This window comes from Cherax quadricarinatus, chromosome 43 (genome assembly GCF_038502225.1).
Source record: "Cherax quadricarinatus isolate ZL_2023a chromosome 43, ASM3850222v1, whole genome shotgun sequence".
NCBI classification, from domain to species: domain Eukaryota; kingdom Metazoa; phylum Arthropoda; class Malacostraca; order Decapoda; family Parastacidae; genus Cherax; species Cherax quadricarinatus.
Genome location: NC_091334.1, coordinates 25702445 through 25724014, shown reverse-complemented (window position 1 = coordinate 25724014; position 21570 = coordinate 25702445). Strand labels below are relative to the sequence as shown.

The window sequence follows — 21570 nt, the reverse complement described above, 5'->3', positions numbered from 1 at the left end:
GTGTTGTATAGTGTTGTATAGTGTTGTATTACCACCCGGGCACCTCTAGCAGGATTATTATTACTGACTTTGGTCTGGCATACACTAGCAAGTATGTTGTATTGTGTTGTATTGTGTTGTATTGTGTTGTATAGTGTTGTATAGTGTTGTATTACCACCCGGGCAGCTCTAGCAGGATTATTATTACTGACTTTGGTCTGGCATACACTAGCAAGTATGTTGTATTGTGTTGTATTGTGTTGTATTGTGTTGTATAGTGTTGTATAGTGTTGTATAGTGTTGTATTACCACCCGGGCACCTCTAGCAGGATTATTATTACTGACTTTGGTCTGGCATACACTAGCAAGTATGTTGTATTGTGTTGTATTGTGTTGTATTGTGTTGTATAGTGTTGTATAGTGTTGTATTACCACCCTGGCAGCTCTAGCAGGATTATTATTACTGACTTTGGTCTGGCATACACTAGCAAGTATGTTGTATTATGTTGTATTGTGTTGTATAGTGTTGTATAGTGTTGTATAGTGTTGTATTACCACCCTGGCAGCTCTAGCAGGATTATTATTACTGACTTTGGTCTGGCATACACTAGCAAGTATGTTGTATTATGTTGTATTGTGTTGTATAGTGTTGTATAGTGTTGTATTACCACCCTGGCAGCTCTAGCAGGATTATTATTACTGACTTTGGTCTGGCATACACTAGCAAGTATGTTGTATTATGTTGTATTGTGTTGTATAGTGTTGTATAGTGTTGTATTGTGTTGTATTACCACCCGGGCAGCTCTAGCAGGATTATTATTACTGACTTTGGTCTGGCATACACTAGCAAGTATGTTGTATTATGTTGTATTGTGTTGTATAGTGTTGTATAGTGTTGTATAGTGTTGTATTGTGTTGTATTGTGTTGTATAGTGTTGTATTACCACCCGGGCACCTCTAGCAGGATTATTATTACTGACTTTGGTCTGGCATACACTAGCAAGTATGTTGTATTATGTTGTATTGTGTTGTATAGTGTTGTATAGTGTTGTATTACCACCCGGGCAGCTCTAGCAGGATTATTATTACTGACTTTGGTCTGGCATACACTAGCAAGTATGTTGTATTATGTTGTATTGTGTTGTATAGTGTTGTATTACCACCCGGGCAGCTCTAGCAGGATTATTATTACTGACTTTGGTCTGGCATACACTAGCAAGTATGTTGTATTATGTTGTATTGTGTCGTATTGTGTTGTATTACCACCCGGGCAGCTCTAGCAGGATTATTATTACTGACTTTGGTCTGGCATACACTAGCAAGTATGTTGTATTATGTTGTATTGTGTTGTATAGTGTTGTATAGTGTTGTATTGTGTTGTATTACCACCCGGGCAGCTCTAGCAGGATTATTATTACTGACTTTGGTCTGGCATACACTAGCAAGTATGTTGTATTATGTTGTATTGTGTTGTATAGTGTTGTATTGTGTTGTATAGTGTTGTATTACCACCCTGGCACCTCTAGCAGGATTATTATTACTGACTTTGGTCTGGCATACACTAGCAAGTATGTTGTATTGTGTTGTATTGTGTTGTATAGTGTTGTATAGTGTTGTATTACCACCCTGGGAGCTCTAGCAGGATTATTATTACTGACTTTGGTCTGGCATACACTAGCAAGTATGTTGTATTGTGTTGTATTGTGTTGTATAGTGTTGTATAGTGTTGTATTACCACCCTGGGAGCTCTAGCAGGATTATTATTACTGACTTTGGTCTGGCATACACTAGCAAGTATGTTGTATTGTGTTGTATTGTGTTGTATAGTGTTGTATAGTGTTGTATTACCACCCTGGGAGCTCTAGCAGGATTATTATTACTGACTTTGGTCTGGCATACACTAGCAAGTATGTTGTATTGTGTTGTATTGTGTTGTATAGTGTTGTATAGTGTTGTATTACCACCCTGGGAGCTCTAGCAGGATTATTATTACTGACTTTGGTCTGGCATACACTAGCAAGTATGTTGTATTGTGTTGTATTGTGTTGTATAGTGTTGTATAGTGTTGTATTACCACCCTGGGAGCTCTAGCAGGATTATTATTACTGACTTTGGTCTGGCATACACTAGCAAGTATGTTGTATTGTGTTGTATTGTGTTGTATAGTGTTGTATAGTGTTGTATTACCACCCTGGGAGCTCTAGCAGGATTATTATTACTGACTTTGGTCTGGCATACACTAGCAAGTATGTTGTATTGTGTTGTATTGTGTTGTATAGTGTTGTATAGTGTTGTATTACCACCCTGGGAGCTCTAGCAGGATTATTATTGTAATAAAGTTGGTAGAATTACCGACAATATGTAAAGTAAAAGGACACAAGTGCAACTAATGTGACATTTATTGTGGCAACGTTTCGCTCTCCAGGAGCTTTATCAAGCCATAAATGTCACATTAGTTGCACTTGTGTCCTTTTACTTTACAGGATTATTATTACTGACTTTGGTCTGGCATACACTAGCAAGTATGTTGTATTGTGTTGTATAGTGTTGTATAGTGTTGTATTACCACCCTGGGAGCTCTAGCAGGATTATTATTACTGACTTTGGTCTGGCATACACTAGCAAGTATGTTGTATTGTGTTGTATTGTGTTGTATAGTGTTGTATAGTGTTGTATTACCACCCAGGCACCTCTAGCAGGATTATTATTACTGACTTTGGTCTGGCATACACTAGCAAGTATGTTGTATTATGTTGTATTGTGTTGTATTGTGTTGTATTGTGTTTTATAGTGTTGTATTACCACCCTGGCAGCTCTAGCAGGATTATTATTACTGACTTTGGTCTGGCATACACTAGCAAGTATGTTGTATTATGTTGTATTGTGTTGTATAGTGTTGTATAGTGTTGTATTACCACCCGGGCACCTCTAGCAGGATTATTATTACTGACTTTGGTCTGGCATACACTAGCAAGTATGTTGTATTGTGTTGTATTGTGTTGTATTGTGTTGTATAGTGTTGTATAGTGTTGTATTACCACCCTGGCACCTCTAGCAGGATTATTATTACTGACTTTGGTCTGGCATACACTAGCAAGTATGTTGTATTATGTTGTATTGTGTTGTATTGTGTTGTATTACCACCCTGGCAGCTCTAGCAGGATTATTATTACTGACTTTGGTCTGGCATACACTAGCAAGTATGTTGTATTATGTTGTATTGTGTTGTATTACCACCCTGGCAGCTCTAGCAGGATTATTATTACTGACTTTGGTCTGGCATACACTAGCAAGTATGTTGTATTATGTTGCATTGTGTTGTATTATGTTGTATTACCACCCTGGCAGCTCTAGCAGGATTATTATTACTGACTTTGGTCTGGCATACACTAGCAAGTATGTTGTATTGTGTTGTATTGTGTTGTATAGTGTTGTATTACCACCCGGGCACCTCTAGCAGGATTATTATTACTGACTTTGGTCTGGCATACACTAGCAAGTATGTTGTATTGTGTTGTATTGTGTTGTATAGTGTTGTATTGTGTTGTATTACCACCCTGGCAGCTCTAGCAGGATTATTATTACTGACTTTGGTCTGGCATACACTAGCAAGTATGTTGTATTGTGTTGTATTGTGTTGTATACTGTTGTATTGTGTTGTATTACCACCCGGGCACCTCTAGCAGGATTATTATTACTGACTTTGGTCTGGCATAAACTAGCAAGTATGTTGTATTATGTTGTATTGTGTTGTATAGTGTTGTATAGTGTTGTATAGTGTTGCATAGTGTTGTATTGTGTTGTATTACCACCCTAGGAGCTCTAGCAGGATTATTATTACTGACTTTGGTCTGGCATACACTAGCAAGTATGTTGTATTATGTTGTATTGTGTTGTATAGTGTTGTATAGTGTTGTATTGTGTTGTATTACCACCCTAGGAGCTCTAGCAGGATTATTATTACTGACTTTGGTCTGGCATACACTAGCAAGTATGTTGTATTATGTTGTATTGTGTTGTATAGTGTTGTATTACCACCCTGGCAGCTCTAGCAGGATTATTATTACTGACTTTGGTCTGGCATACACTAGCAAGTATGTTGTATTATGTTGTATTGTGTTGTATAGTGTTGTATTGTGTTGTATTACCACCCTGGCAGCTCTAGCAGGATTATTATTACTGACTTTGGTCTGGCATACACTAGCAAGTATGTTGTATTATGTTGTATTGTGTTGTATAGTGTTGTATTACCACCCTGGCAGCTCTAGCAGGATTATTATTACTGACTTTGGTCTGGCATACACTAGCAAGTATGTTGTATTATGTTGTATTGTGTTGTATAGTGTTGTATTACCATCCTGGCAGCTCTAGCAGGATTATTATTACTGACTTTGGTCTGGCATACACTAGCAAGTATGTTGTATTGTGTTGTATAGTGTTGTATTGTGTTGTATAGTGTTGTATTGTGTTGTATTACCACCCGGGCAGCTCTAGCAGGATTATTACTGACTTTGGTCTGGCATACACTAGCAAGTATGTTGTATTGTGTTGTATAGTGTTGTATTACCACCCGGGCAGCTCTAGCAGGATTATTATTACTGACTTTGGTCTGGCATACACTAGCAAGTATGTTGTATTATGTTGTATAGTGTTGTATTGTGTTGTATTGTGTTGTATAGTGTTGTATTACCACCCGGGCAGCTCTAGCAGGATTATTATTACTGACTTTGGTCTGGCATACACTAGCAAGTATGTTGTATTGTGTTGTATAGTGTTGTATTACCACCCTGGCAGCTCTAGCAGGATTATTATTACTGACTTTGGTCTGGCATACACTAGCAAGTATGTTGTATTGTGTTGTATTGTGTTGTATAGTGTTGTATTACCACCCTGGCAGCTCTAGCAGGATTATTATTACTGACTTTGGTCTGGCATACACTAGCAAGTATGTTGTATTATGTTGTATTGTGTTGTATTGTGTTGTATAGTGTTGTATTGTGTTGTATAGTGTTGTATAGTGTTGTATTGTGTTGTATTACCACCCGGGCAGCTCTAGCATGATTATTATTACTGACTTTCGTCTGGCATACACTAGCAAGTATGTTCTATTATGTTGTATTGTGTTGTATAGTGTTGTATTGTGTTGTATAGTGTTGTATTACCACCCGGGCAGCTCTAGCAGGATTATTATTACTGACTTTGGTCTGGCATACACTAGCAAGTATGTTGTATTGTGTTGTATTGTGTTGTATAGTGTTGTATTACCACCCTGGGAGCTCTAGCAGGATTATTATTACTGAGTTTGGTCTGGCATACACTAACAAGTATGTTGTATTATGTTGTATTGTGTTGTATTGTGTTGTATTGTGTTGTATAGTGTTGTATAGTGTTGTATAGTGTTGTATTACCACCCGGGCAGCTCTAGCAGGATTATTATTACTGACTTTGGTCTGGCATACACTAGCAAGTATGTTGTATTGTGTTGTATTGTGTTGTATAGTGTTGTATTACCACCCGGGCAGCTCTAGCAGGATTATTATTACTGACTTTGGTCTGGCATACACTAGCAAGTATGTTGTATTGTGTTGTATTGTGTTGTATAGTGTTGTATTACCACCCTGGCAGCTCTAGCAGGATTATTATTACTGACTTTGGTCTGGCATACACTAGCAAGTATGTTGTATTATGTTGTATTGTGTTGTATAGTGTTGTATTGTGTTGTATAGTGTTGTATAGTGTTGTATTGTGTTGTATTACCACCCGGGCAGCTCTAGCAGGATTATTATTACTGACTTTGGTCTGGCATACACTAGCAAGTATGTTGTATTATGTTGTATTGTGTTGTATAGTGTTGTATTGTGTTGTATAGTGTTGTATTACCACCCTGGCAGCTCGAGCAGGATTATTATTACTGACTTTGGTCTGGCATACACTAGCAAGTATGTTGTATTATGTTGTATTGTCTTGTATAGTGTTGTATAGTGTTGTATTGTGTTGTATTACCACCCGGGCAGCTCTAGCAGGATTATTATTACTGACTTTGGTCTGGCATACACTAGCAAGTATGTTGTATTATGTTGTATTGTGTTGTATAGTGTTGTATAGTGTTGTATAGTGTTGTATTGTGTTGTATTTTGTTGTATAGTGTTGTATTACCACCCGGGCACCTCTAGCAGGATTATTATTACTGACTTTGGTCTGGCATACACTAGCAAGTATGTTGTATTATGTTGTATTGTGTTGTATAGTGTTGTATAGTGTTGTATTACCACCCGGGCAGCTCTAGCAGGATTATTATTACTGACTTTGGTCTGGCATACACTAGCAAGTATGTTGTATTATGTTGTATTGTGTTGTATAGTGTTGTATTACCACCCGGGCAGCTCTAGCAGGATTATTATTACTGACTTTGGTCTGGCATACACTAGCAAGTATGTTGTATTATGTTGTATTGTGTCGTATTGTGTTGTATTACCACCCGGGCAGCTCTAGCAGGATTATTATTACTGACTTTGGTCTGGCATACACTAGCAAGTATGTTGTATTATGTTGTATTGTGTTGTATAGTGTTGTATAGTGTTGTATTGTGTTGTATTACCACCCGGGCAGCTCTAGCAGGATTATTATTACTGACTTTGGTCTGGCATACACTAGCAAGTATGTTGTATTATGTTGTATTGTGTTGTATAGTGTTGTATTGTGTTGTATAGTGTTGTATTACCACCCTGGCACCTCTAGCAGGATTATTATTACTGACTTTGGTCTGGCATACACTAGCAAGTATGTAGTATTGTGTTGTATTGTGTTGTATAGTGTTGTATAGTGTTGTATTACCACCCTGGGAGCTCTAGCAGGATTATTATTACTGACTTTGGTCTGGCATACACTAGCAAGTATGTTGTATTGTGTTGTATTGTGTTGTATAGTGTTGTATAGTGTTGTATTACCACCCTGGGAGCTCTAGCAGGATTATTATTACTGACTTTGGTCTGGCATACACTAGCAAGTATGTTGTATTGTGTTGTATTGTGTTGTATAGTGTTGTATAGTGTTGTATTACCACCCTGGGAGCTCTAGCAGGATTATTATTACTGACTTTGGTCTGGCATACACTAGCAAGTATGTTGTATTGTGTTGTATTGTGTTGTATAGTGTTGTATAGTGTTGTATTACCACCCTGGGAGCTCTAGCAGGATTATTATTACTGACTTTGGTCTGGCATACACTAGCAAGTATGTTGTATTGTGTTGTATAGTGTTGTATTACAACCCTGGGAGCTCTAGCAGGATTATTATTACTGACTTTGGTCTGGCATACACTAGCAAGTATGTTGTATTGTGTTGTATTGTGTTGTATAGTGTTGTATAGTGTTGTATTACCACCCAGGCACCTCTAGCAGGATTATTATTACTGACTTTGGTCTGGCATACACTAGCAAGTATGTTGTATTATGTTGTATTGTGTTGTATTGTGTTGTATTGTGTTTTATAGTGTTGTATTACCACCCTGGCAGCTCTAGCAGGATTATTATTACTGACTTTGGTCTGGCATACACTAGCAAGTATGTTGTATTATGTTGTATTGTGTTGTATAGTGTTGTATAGTGTTGTATTACCACCCGGGCACCTCTAGCAGGATTATTATTACTGACTTTGGTCTGGCATACACTAGCAAGTATGTTGTATTGTGTTGTATTGTGTTGTATTGTGTTGTATAGTGTTGTATAGTGTTGTATTACCACCCTGGCACCTCTAGCAGGATTATTATTACTGACTTTGGTCTGGCATACACTAGCAAGTATGTTGTATTATGTTGTATTGTGTTGTATTGTGTTGTATTACCACCCTGGCAGCTCTAGCAGGATTATTATTACTGACTTTGGTCTGGCATACACTAGCAAGTATGTTGTATTATGTTGTATTGTGTTGTATTACCACCCTGGCAGCTCTAGCAGGATTATTATTACTGACTTTGGTCTGGCATACACTAGCAAGTATGTTGTATTATGTTGCATTGTGTTGTATTATGTTGTATTACCACCCTGGCAGCTCTAGCAGGATTATTATTACTGACTTTGGTCTGGCATACACTAGCAAGTATGTTGTATTGTGTTGTATTGTGTTGTATAGTGTTGTATTACCACCCGGGCACCTCTAGCAGGATTATTATTACTGACTTTGGTCTGGCATACACTAGCAAGTATGTTGTATTGTGTTGTATTGTGTTGTATAGTGTTGTATTGTGTTGTATTACCACCCTGGCAGCTCTAGCAGGATTATTATTACTGACTTTGGTCTGGCATACACTAGCAAGTATGTTGTATTGTGTTGTATTGTGTTGTATAGTGTTGTATTGTGTTGTATTACCACCCGGGCACCTCTAGCAGGATTATTATTACTGACTTTGGTCTGGCATAAACTAGCAAGTATGTTGTATTATGTTGTATTGTGTTGTATAGTGTTGTATAGTGTTGTATAGTGTTGTATTGTGTTGTATTACCACCCTAGGAGCTCTAGCAGGATTATTATTACTGACTTTGGTCTGGCATACACTAGCAAGTATGTTGTATTATGTTGTATTGTGTTGTATAGTGTTGTATAGTGTTGTATAGTGTTGTATTGTGTTGTATTACCACCCTAGGAGCTCTAGCAGGATTATTATTACTGACTTTGGTCTGGCATACACTAGCAAGTATGTTGTATTATGTTGTATTGTGTTGTATAGTGTTGTATTACCACCCTGGCAGCTCTAGCAGGATTATTATTACTGACTTTGGTCTGGCATACACTAGCAAGTATGTTGTATTATGTTGTATTGTGTTGTATAGTGTTGTATTGTGTTGTATTACCACCCTGGCAGCTCTAGCAGGATTATTATTACTGACTTTGGTCTGGCATACACTAGCAAGTATGTTGTATTATGTTGTATTGTGTTGTATAGTGTTGTATTACCACCCTGGCAGCTCTAGCAGGATTATTATTACTGACTTTGGTCTGGCATACACTAGCAAGTATGTTGTATTATGTTGTATTGTGTTGTATAGTGTTGTATTACCATCCTGGCAGCTCTAGCAGGATTATTATTACTGACTTTGGTCTTCCATACACTAGCAAGTATGTTGTATTGTGTTGTATAGTGTTGTATTGTGTTGTATAGTGTTGTATTGTGTTGTATTACCACCCGGGCAGCTCTAGCAGGATTATTACTGACTTTGGTCTGGCATACACTAGCAAGTATGTTGTATTGTGTTGTATAGTGTTGTATTACCACCCGGGCAGCTCTAGCAGGATTATTATTACTGACTTTGGTCTGGCATACACTAGCAAGTATGTTGTATTATGTTGTATAGTGTTGTATTGTGTTGTATTGTGTTGTATAGTGTTGTATTACCACCCGGGCAGCTCTAGCAGGATTATTATTACTGACTTTGGTCTGGCATACACTAGCAAGTATGTTGTATTGTGTTGTATAGTGTTGTATTACCACCCTGGCAGCTCTAGCAGGATTATTATTACTGACTTTGGTCTGGCATACACTAGCAAGTATGTTGTATTGTGTTGTATTGTGTTGTATAGTGTTGTATTACCACCCTGGCAGCTCTAGCAGGATTATTATTACTGACTTTGGTCTGGCATACACTAGCAAGTATGTTGTATTATGTTGTATTGTGTTGTATTGTGTTGTATAGTGTTGTATTGTGTTGTATAGTGTTGTATAGTGTTGTGTTGTATTACCACCCGGGCAGCTCTAGCAGGATTATTATTACTGACTTTCGTCTGGCATACACTAGCAAGTATGTTCTATTATGTTGTATTGTGTTGTATAGTGTTGTATTGTGTTGTATAGTGTTGTATTACCACCCGGGCAGCTCTAGCAGGATTATTATTACTGACTTTGGTCTGGCATACACTAGCAAGTATGTTGTATTGTGTTGTATTGTGTTGTATAGTGTTGTATTACCACCCTGGGAGCTCTAGCAGGATTATTATTACTGAGTTTGGTCTGGCATACACTAACAAGTATGTTGTATTATGTTGTATTGTGTTGTATTGTGTTGTATTGTGTTGTATAGTGTTGTATAGTGTTGTATAGTGTTGTATTACCACCCGGGCAGCTCTAGCAGGATTATTATTACTGACTTTGGTCTGGCATACACTAGCAAGTATGTTGTATTGTGTTGTATTGTGTTGTATAGTGTTGTATTACCACCCGGGCAGCTCTAGCAGGATTATTATTACTGACTTTGGTCTGGCATACACTAGCAAGTATGTTGTATTGTGTTGTATTGTGTTGTATAGTGTTGTATTACCACCCTGGCAGCTCTAGCAGGATTATTATTACTGACTTTGGTCTGGCATACACTAGCAAGTATGTTGTATTATGTTGTATTGTGTTGTATAGTGTTGTATTGTGTTGTATAGTGTTGTATAGTGTTGTATTGTGTTGTATTACCACCCGGGCAGCTCTAGCAGGATTATTATTACTGACTTTGGTCTGGCATACACTAGCAAGTATGTTGTATTATGTTGTATTGTGTTGTATAGTGTTGTATTGTGTTGTATAGTGTTGTATTACCACCCTGGCAGCTCGAGCAGGATTATTATTACTGACTTTGGTCTGGCATACACTAGCAAGTATGTTGTATTATGTTGTATTGTGTTGTATAGTGTTGTATTACCACCCGGGCAGCTCGAGCAGGATTATTATTACTGACTTTGGTCTGGCATACACTAGCAAGTATGTTGTATTATGTTGTATTGTGTTGTATAGTGTTGTATAGTGTTGTATTACCACCCGGGCAGCTCTAGCAGGATTATTATTACTGACTTTGGTCTGGCATACACTAGCAAGTATGTTGTATTATTATGTTGTATTGTGTTGTATAGTGTTGTATTGTGTTGTATAGTGTTGTATTACCACCCTGGCAGCTCGAGCAGGATTATTATTACTGACTTTGGTCTGGCATACACTAGCAAGTATGTTGTATTATGTTGTATTGTGTTGTATAGTGTTGTATTGTGTTGTATAGTGTTGTATTACCACCCTGGCAGCTCGAGCAGGATTATTATTACTGACTTTGGTCTGGCATACACTAGCAAGTATGTTGTATTATGTTGTATTGTGTTGTATAGTGTTGTATAGTGTTGTATTACCACCCGGGCAGCTCTAGCAGGATTATTATTACTGACTTTGGTCTGGCATACACTAGCAAGTATGTTGTATTATGTTGTATTGTGTTGTATAGTGTTGTATTGTGTTGTATAGTGTTGTATTACCACCCGGGCAGCTCGAGCAGGATTATTATTACTGACTTTGGTCTGGCATACACTAGCAAGTATGTTGTATTATGTTGTATTGTGTTGTATAGTGTTGTATAGTGTTGTATTACCACCCGGGCAGCTCTAGCAGGATTATTATTACTGACTTTGGTCTGGCATCCTCTTCAAGGGGGGCTCCTTGGCGTGGTGAAGAGGCTCTTGGTCTGAGGAATTAGCCCTGTCGGTCTTCTTCCTCAGACCGAACCTAATTACCCCCCATTCTCCCCTCCCCTATCCCATCCTCCCCATCCTCCCCTTTTTCCATTCCTCCTCCTCCTCCTCACCCCTCCCTTTTGCCCTTCCTCTTTTTAGCCTTCGTGATTTCTCCCACAGGCGCGCTAGTTCCTAGGTAGGGGAAAGGACACCGGGGTCCATCCCATTCCGTTGAGGTTTCTTGGCGGTGGCGTAGTTTGCCGTGGAATCTGGATTGCCTAGGGATGTCCCGATCCCTCTCCGGTATCCCGGAGTAGCTTTGGGTGTCTTTTGGGCGACGGGTGTATCTCTGGAAGCCACCTTTCGGATTCCGGGGGTGGTAGCTGAAGGAGGTATGCTTTGTGGCGGATATCCGGCCGCCCTCTCTTTTGTCCACCGAGGTAGCTCGGCAGATGTGAGGTTGCTATCCCAGATTGCTGGTTTACTGGCATGAAGGGTAGGGTATGGCACGGGTTCCATGCTGCATCTGCGCTACTAGCGGTGTCGAGTCCTCTTGGGCGCGGAGGGAGATTTCTGGCCCTTTCATTCCTCCTAGGAACTATCCCTCCCCGGTCCCCCCTTTTTTTTTCTTTTTTTTGTTTTTATTTTCTTTTCTTCTTTCTTTTTTTTTCTTAAAAACAAAAAGAAAGAAGTAACCTAACCATGGCAGCCCTAGTCCATGAACCTAGTACCCCCGGGCCCCTTCTTGATACCGCACCCCGTTCTGACCCCGCCTCGTCTTTGGACCACTCTTCAGACATTCCTCATGCCTCTGTACCTATTGCCGGTGCTGTTTCCTCACCCGCTTCAGGTACTGAGGCCTCGACTGACTCCTTCGATTTATCAGACCTTCGCTCTCCTCTGACTATGCTTCCGGCCTCTCCCTCTACGGTGCGGCAATTTTCAAATCGCCGACCCGTTCCACGTCGGACCAACTCTGGTCCCACGCCTAAACGTCAACGACAATTACCTGCTGATGATACTTCTCCACCTTCACCTTCTCGTTCTTCTCAGAAACGATTGACACGTCCTTCACTACCTTTCCACGCTCAGTTTCAGACTGAACAGTGGACTAAATTCTTCACTTTACGACCAACTTCCTCTACTGCCTATCTTTCTGACCATAGTATTGGCAAGGCACTCCTACGCCATGTTGGTAAAGATATTTCTTTTCATGCTCTTAAGAGCGGTACGCGCATCATTACCGTACAGAATGCTACCCAGGCTCGTGAGCTCTCTCGTCTTTCCCATATAGATACTGTTCCTGTCACCCTTGAAAAACATCATTCCCTCAATTCTTGTAGTGGTACCGTTATTCTGCCCCATACCATAGTTCAACAAAATTTCCAGACATGTGGCACCGACATTCTCGAACAGCTGGAACTCCAAGATCTCCCAATCCTCAAGGTAGACACTTACGTTCTTCCTGCCTGTGGGCGGAGACGATACCCTAGCAATGTGGCTCGTTTAACTTTTGACAGCCGAGAACTCCCATCCTCCGTTTATATAGCAGGACATCGGTTACAAGTTCGAAAGGTGATCCCTACACCACAACAGTGTAGAAATTGCTGGCGATTTGGCCATCCAGCGAAATATTGCAGATCTATCGCCGAATGCCCAGTCTGTGGTGCCGATGACCATTCTAATACGTCTTGCAATCGATCTCCCTCTTGCCTTAACTGTCATGAGGCTCACCCTTCGTACTCTCGCCGTTGTCAGGTCTATTTAAACGAGCGGGAAATCCGTTACCTCAAAGAGACAGAAGGTCTCCCTTATGCCATGGCAGTTTCTCATCTCCGCCTCCAAGGGAGACTCCCACGTGTTTCTTATTCCCGTGTTTCAAAACGTCCCCCCACTTCTGGTATCCCATCTTCTACACCCACCTCTGTGGTTACCTCTCCCATAATCACTCCTGTATCTAATCCTTTTGCTGTCCTCGGCTCAGACGTCCCTACTTCAACGCCTCAGTCTAATCTCGCTTCTTCGAGTTCTCTCTTACAAGCCTCAGTATCGACGAGACCTCGTACGACACCTCTTCCCAATCGTCCCTCTACTTCTCAAAAGTCAAAAAAAGGTCCGGTAACACCTCCTACCCATCTTCCACCTCCTCATTTTACCCTCCCTGTCTCTGTCCCTAGTTCTTCCCCTCTCACTGGCTCGGTTACAAGTGCAGAGGTTCACCCTCCTCCTCGTAATGTACCTTCCTCCCCTGTTCCCTCCCAAGTTTCTTCCTCTTCTGCCACCTCCCAGGTTCCTGTCTCTTCTGTCCCCTGCCACGCTTCTCCAGTTCCCTCCACCCTTTCGCCCCCCCCTACCTTGGTACAGTCCAATACAGTTCCAATCTTTACTCATCCTCCCCCTACCATTCCCAATATTGTCTCCCATACGACATCTCTGAATTCCGAAACACTTGAAGCAATCTCTGAATATATTGCAGAGACCAAACCATCAATGGACACTGATCCACCTTCCGCTCTTTCTCTCTCCTCTGCTCCATCTGCGCAACTCCTTTCTTCACAGCGCACCGTTCCTTCGCTGCTTGAACATTTTCCACTGCCTCCGCATGTGGACTTTTCTAACCCTTCTAGTCCGTAGGAACCCTTACCTGCGGATTTCAAGTATCTTTATCATTGCCAATCATGGCCTTTTTACAGTGGAATATACGCGGCCTCAGGGGTAATCGGGGTGAGCTTCAGATGTTACTCTCCCAGTTTGCCCCTGTTGGTGTTTGCTTACAGGAACCAAAATTACACTCTGCTGTTATTTCTCACATCTCAGGCTATAATTTGTTGTATTCTTCAGATCCTTTTCCTGATGGGACCTTTAATGAAAGTGCCCTTCTTCTCCGCACTGATATTCCGTACCATCAACTATTTATTCATACTTCGCTGCATTACACAGCAGCCCGTATCCACTTACATAGGTGGTATACGCTCTGTTCTTTATATCTCTCTCCTTCTCGGGCATTATCTATTCCGGATTTTGCCTTCCTTGTTTCGTCATTACCGCCACCGATTCTGTTACTTGGTGATTTTAATGCCCACCATTTCCTCTGGGGAGGGTCTCACTGTGATTCCCGTGGAATTCAGTTAGAGGCTTTTCTTGCCACCCACCCCCTCCATGTTTTAAATACAGGTACTCACACCCATTTTGATCCTCGGACTCATACTCTCTCTTGCATCGATCTCTCAGTTTGCTCTTCCTCCGCCGCATTAGACTTTACTTGGTCTGTTCTCCCGGACTTACATGACAGTGATCATTTCCCAATCATTCTTTCTTCCCCTTCATATTCGCCACCTCTTCGCACCCCACGCTGGCAATTTAATCGGGCAAATTGGAACCTTTACTCACACCTGACTGTTTTTAAAGAGGTTCCTTCTTCGTCCTCCATCGATGAGCTTTTACACCTCTTCTCGTCCTCCGTTTTCACCGCAGCTTCTCATTCTATACCCCAAACTTCGGGCAGGCATTCTCAGAAATGCGTGCCTTGGTGGTCTCCTGCTTGTGCTCGTGCAGTACGTTTGAAACGCGCTGCATGGGGCAGGTACCGGTACAATAGAACCACAGAGCGACTCCTTGATTTTAAACAGAAGCGTGCGATCGCTCGCCGTGTCATCCGTGACGCTAAACGCACTTGCTGGCGAGATTATGTCTCCACCATCACCTCTGCTTCCTCTATGAGTGCAGTCTGGAAAAAAGTACGAAAACTGAGTGGTAAATATTCTCCTGACCCGGCTCCTGTTCTGCGAGTTGCCGGTGTTGATATAGCAAACCCACTAGATGTTGCCAATGAAATTGGCAATCATCTGGTCCGTATTTCTCAGGGACTCCATCTATGCCCCTCATTTCTTTCCTCAAAGTCTGCCAGAGAGTTAGCACCCTTGGACTTTTCTTCTCTCAGAGAAGAACAGTATAATGTGCCTTTTACACTTCAAGAACTGGAGGCAACACTCTCAGCTTGTCGATCATCGGCAGCTGGGCCCGACGACATTCATATTCGTATGCTACAACATTTACATCAGTCAGCCCTTGCAGTCCTATTACGCCTTTACAATCTTATTTGGTCACAAGGAGTTCTTCCACAGCTGTGGAAATCCGCCATTGTTCTCCCTTTCCGCAAACCAGGCACTACGGGACATGAAACCTCCCACTATCGTCCCATTGCTCTTACCAGTGCAGTTTGCAAAGTAATGGAACGTCTAGTAAATAGACGTTTAGTGTGGTATTTAGAGACACACAACAGTCTCTCCACTCGTCAATATGGCTTTCGTAAGGGACGTTCTACCATAGACCCCTTACTGCGCTTGGATACGTATGTTCGTAATGCCTTTGCGAATAACCACTCAGTTATTGCCATATTTTTTGACCTTGAGAAGGCATATGACACAACTTGGAGGTATAATATTTTAGCCCAAGTCCACTCCTTAGGCCTTCGAGGCAATCTACCATCCTTCCTTAAGAACTTTTTAACTGACAGGCATTTCCGTGTTCGGGTTAATAATGTGCTCTCCCCGGACTTTGTCCAAGCTGAAGGTGTCCCCCAGGGATGTGTTCTGAGCACAACACTTTTTCTCCTTGCTATTAATGATTTGGCCTCTAGTCTTCCATCAAATATTTGGTCATCACTCTATGTTGATGACTTCGCTATTGCCTGTGCAGGCGCTGACTGTCACCTCCTTACAGTTTCTCTCCAGCATGCAGTCGACCGTGTTTCCAATTGGGCCACCACACATGGGTTTAAATTTTCCAGCACTAAAACCCACCAAATCACTTTCACTAGACGCTCTGTCATCTCTGATCATCCTTTGTACCTCTATGGCTCACGTATCCCTGAACGTGATACAGTCAAGTTTCTGGGCCTCCTCTTTGATCGTAGGTTATCCTGGAAACCTCACATTACCTCTCTGAAGGCAACTTGTCACAGCCGGCTGAACCTTCTTAAAACCCTTGCTCATCTTTCGTGGGGAGCTGATCGTCGAACCCTCCTTCACCTACATTCCACCCTTATTTTATCGAAACTTGATTATGGTGACCAGATCTATTCAGCGGCATCTCCTGCTACTCTCTCTAGCCTTAACCCCATTCATCACCAAGGATTACGTTTATGCCTTGGTGCTTTTCGCTCTTCCCCTGTCGAAAGCCTCTATGCAGAAGCGAACGTTCCATCCTTATCCGATCGCCGTGATGCCCATTGCCTGCGCTACTATGTACGCTCTCATGATCTCCGCAATCCTTCCATTTATAGAATGGTCACTGATATTAGTAGACATTCTTTATTTGTTCGCCGCCCCTGCTTACTCCGTCCCTTCTCTCTTCGCCTTCATTCGCTCTTGTCTTCTCTTCAACTACCACCTTTCTATGTACATGTAGCATCTCACTTTTCCCTACCCCCCTGGGAAGTTCCAGCTGTTCGAGTCTGTTCTTTCTCCCTCCCTTGCTCGAAAGCCCAACTGTCTACGGTCGCTTCCCGCTCTCTTTTTCTTGACCACTTTCACTCTCATTCTCATGCCATTGCTGTGTACACAGATGGCTCTAAGTCTTCTGACGGCGTAGGATTCGCAGCAGTGTTTCCGGACAGCGTCGTACAAGGGCATTTACTATCTTCAGCTAGTATTTTTACTGCTGAATTATATGCCATCCTTACAGCACTTATCCGTATTGCATCTATGCCTGTGTCATCATTTGTGGTTGTCTCAGACTCCCTTAGTGCTTTACAGGCTATACAAAAATTTGATACACCTCACCCCTTAGTCCTCCGTATCCAACTTTGGCTACGCCGCATCTTTACTAAGCATAAAGATATTGTTTTTTGTTGGGTCCCTGGTCATGTTGACGTACAGGGCAATGAACAGGCAGACACTGCTGCGCGGTCAGCAGTACATGACCTACCAGTTTCTTATAGAGGTATTCCATGTACGGACTATTTTGCTGTAATATCTTCCCACCTTCACACCCGTTGGCAACAACGTTGGTCTACTATGCTCGGCAACAAACTTCAGTCTATTAAACCGAGTATAGGTTACTGGCCGTCTTCTTATCACCAGTGTCGAGGTTGGGAGACTACTCTCTCCCGTCTTCGCATTGGCCATACTCGTCTTACTCATGGATATCTCATGGAGAGGCGTCTTGCTCCTCTCTGTGAGAATTGCCAAGCTCCATTATCAGTCAGCCACATTCTGTTGGACTGCCCACTTTATCAACGAGCACGCAGAATTTACCTCTGTCGTCGTCTTCGCCCCGCTGCTCTCTCTTTACCTTCCCTTCTCGCTGATGGACCCACCTTTCATCCGGACTCTCTCATTGACTTTTTGACAACGACTGACTTACTTCACAAATTCTGATACTTTCAGCCCTTTCTACTTGTATCTCTTGCTACCCTCTACCCCCGTACTATCCCCTGCCCCGCTGTTTTCTGTAACCTGCTGATCATCCCCCCTCCCTTCTGCCATCCAATTCCCTTGCTTCCTTCCCTACCCTGCAGCGCTGTATAGCCCTTGTGGCTTAGCGCTTCTTTTTGATTATAATAATAATAATTTGGTCTGGCATACACTAGCAAGTATGTTGTATTATGTTGTATTGTGTTGCATAGTGTTGTATTACCACCCTGGCAGCTCTAGCAGGATTATTATTACTGACTTTGGTCTGGCATACACTAGCAAGTATGTTGTATTGTGCTGTATAGTGTTGTATTGTGTTGTATAGTGTTGTATTACCACCCTGGCAGCTCTAGCAGGATTATTATTACTGACTTTGGTCTGGCATACACTAGCAAGTATGTTGTATTGTGTTGTATAGTGTTATTACCACCCTGGCAGCTCTAGCTGGCATACACTAGCAAGTATGTTGTATTGTGTTGTATTACCACCCTGGCAGCTCTAGCAGGATTATTATTACTGACTTTGGTCTGGCATACACTACCAAGTATGTTTTATTATGTTGTATTGTGTTGTATTGTCTTGTATAGTGTTGTATAGTGTTGTATTACCACCCGGGCAGCTCTAGCAGGATTATTATTACTGACTTTTGTCTGGCATACACTAGCAAGTATGTTGTATTATGTTGTATTGTGTTGAATAGTGTTGTATTGTGTTGTATAGTGTTGTATTACCACCCTGGCAGCTCTAGCAGGATTATTATTACTGACTTTGGTCTGGCATACACTAGCAAGTATATTGTATTATGTTGTATTGTGTTGTATAGTGTTGTGTTGTATAGTGTTGTATTACCACCCGGGCAGCTCTAGCAGGATTATTATTACTGACTTTGGTCTGGCATACACTAGCAAGTATGTTGTATTATGTTGTATTGTGTTGTATTGTGTTGTATTACCACCCGGGCAGCTCTAGCAGGATTATTATTACTGACTTTGGTCTGGCATACACTAGCAAGTATGTTGTATTGTGTTGTATTGTGTTGTATTACCACCCTGGCAGCTCTAGCAGGATTATTATTACTGACTTTGGTCTGGCATACACTAGCAAGTATGTTGTATTGTGTTGTATTGTGTTGTATTGTGTTGTATAGTGTTGTATTACCACCCTGGCAGCTCTAGCAGGATTATTATTACTGACTTTGGTCTGGCATACACTAGCAAGTATGTTGTATTGTGTTGTATGGTGTTGTATTACCACCCTGGCAGCTCTAGCAATATTATTATTACTGACTTTGGTCTGGCATACACTAGCAAGTATGTTGTATTGTGTTGTATAGTGTTGTATTACCACCCTGGCAGCTCTAGCAGGATTATTATTACTGACTTTGGTCTGGCATACACTAGCAAGTATGTTGTGTTGTGTTGTATTGTGTTGTATAGTGTTGTATTACCACCCTGGCAGCTTTTGCAGGATTATTATTACTGACTTTGGTCTGGCATACACTAGCAAGTATGTTGTATTGTGTTGTATTGTGTTGTATTACCACCCTGGCAGCTCTAGCAGGATTATTATTACTGACTTTGCTTTGGCATACACTAGCAAGTATGTTGTATTGTTTTGTATTACCACCCTGGGAGCTATAGCAGGATTATTATTACTGACTTTGGTCTGGCATACACTAGCAAGTATATTGTATTGTGTTGTATTGTTTTGTATTACCACCCTGGCAGCTCTAGCAGGATTATTATTTCTGTCTTTGTTCTGGCATACACTAGCAAGTATGTTGTATTGTGTTGTAATGTGTTGTATTACCACCCTGGCAGCTCTAGCAGGATTATTATTACTGACTTTGGTCTGGCATACACTAGCAAGTATGTTGTATTATGTTGTATTGTGTTGTATAGTGTTGTATTACCACTCTGGGAGCTCTAGCAGGATTATTATTACTGACTTTGGTCTGGCATACACTAGCAAGTATGTTGTATTGTGTTGTATAGTGTTGTATTACCACCCTGAGAGCTCTAGCAGGATTATTGTTACTGACTTTGGTCTGGCATACACTAGCAAGTATGTTGTATTATGTTGTATTGTGTTGTATAGTGTTGTATTACCACCCTGGGAGCTCTAGCAGGATTATTATTACTGACTTTGGTCTGGCATACACTAGCAAGTATGTTGTATTATGTTGTATTGTGTTGTATTACCACCCTGGGAGCTCTAGCAGGATTATTATTACTGACTTTGGTCTGGCATACACTAGCAAGTATGTTGTATTGTGTTGTATTGTGTTGTATTACCACCCTGGGAGCTCTAGCAGGATTATTATTACTGACTTTGGTCTGGCATACACTAGAAAGTATGTTGTATTGTGTTGTATTACCACCCTGGGAGCTCTAGCAGGATTATTATTACTGACTTTGGTCTGGCATACACTAGCAAGTATGTTGTATTGTGTTGTATTGTGTTGTATTACCACCCTGGCAGCTCTAGCAGGATTATTATTACTGACTTTGGTCTGGCATACACTAGCAAGTATGTTGTATTATGTTGTATTGTGTTGTATAGTGTTGTATTACCACCCTGGGAGCTCTAGCAGGATTATTATTACTGACTTTGGTCTGGCATTCACTAGCAAGTATGTTGTATTGTGTTGTATTGCGTTGTATTACCACCCTGGCAGCTCTAGCAGGATTATTATTACTGAGTTTGGTCTGGCATACACTAGCAAGTATGTTGTATTGTGTTTTATTGTGTTGTATTATGTTGTATTGTGTTGTATTACCACCCTGGCATCTCTAGCAGGATTATTATTACTGACTTTGGTCTGGCATACACTAGCAAGTATGTTGTATTGTGTTGTATAGTGGTTTATTGTGTTGTATTGTGTTGTATTGTATTGTGTTGTATTACCACCCTGGGAGCCCTAGCAGGATTATTATTACTGACTTTGGTCTGGCATACACTAGCAAGTATGTTGTATTGTGTTGTGTTGTATTACCACCCTGGGAGCTATAGCAGGATTATTATTACTGACTTTGGTCTGGCATACACTAGCAAGTATGTTGTATAGTGTTGTATTACCACCCTGGGAGCTCTGGCAGGATTATTATTACTGACTTTGGTCTGGCATACACTAGCAAGTATGTTGTATTGTGTTGTATAGTGTTGTATTGTGTTGTATTACCACCCTGGGAGCTCTAGCAGGATTATTATTACTGACTTTGGTCTGGCATACAGTAGCAAGTATGTTGTATTGTGTTGTGTTGTGTTGTATTGTGTTGTATTACCACCCTGGCAGCTCTAGCAGGATTATTATTGCTGACTTTGGTCTGGCATACACTAGCAAGTATGTTGTATTGTGTTGTATTACCACCCTGGCACCTCTAGCAGGATTATTATTACTGACTTTGGTCTAGCATAAACTAGCAAGTATGTTGTATTGTGTTGTGTTGTATTGCCACACTGGCACCTCTAGCAGGATTATTATTACTGACTTTGGTCTGGCATACACTAGCAAGTATGTTGTATTGTGTTGTATTACCACCCTGGCAGCTCTAGCAGGATTATTATTACTGACCTTGGTCTGGCATACACTAGCAAGTATGTTGTATTGTGTTGTGTTGTGTTGACTCAAGAAATCGTAATGACGCGATTGCAAATAAACCATACCCCCGGCCGGGATTGAACCCGCGGTCATAGTCTCAAAA

General features: G+C 41.2%; 1 protein-coding gene across 1 annotated transcript in view; it reads left to right on the top strand.

Moving 5' to 3' along the window:
* Positions 1 to 21570, top strand: part of LOC128694198 (serine/threonine-protein kinase H1 homolog) — a 135157-nt gene that overhangs the window by 1290 nt on the left and 112297 nt on the right. The window lies entirely within an intron of this gene.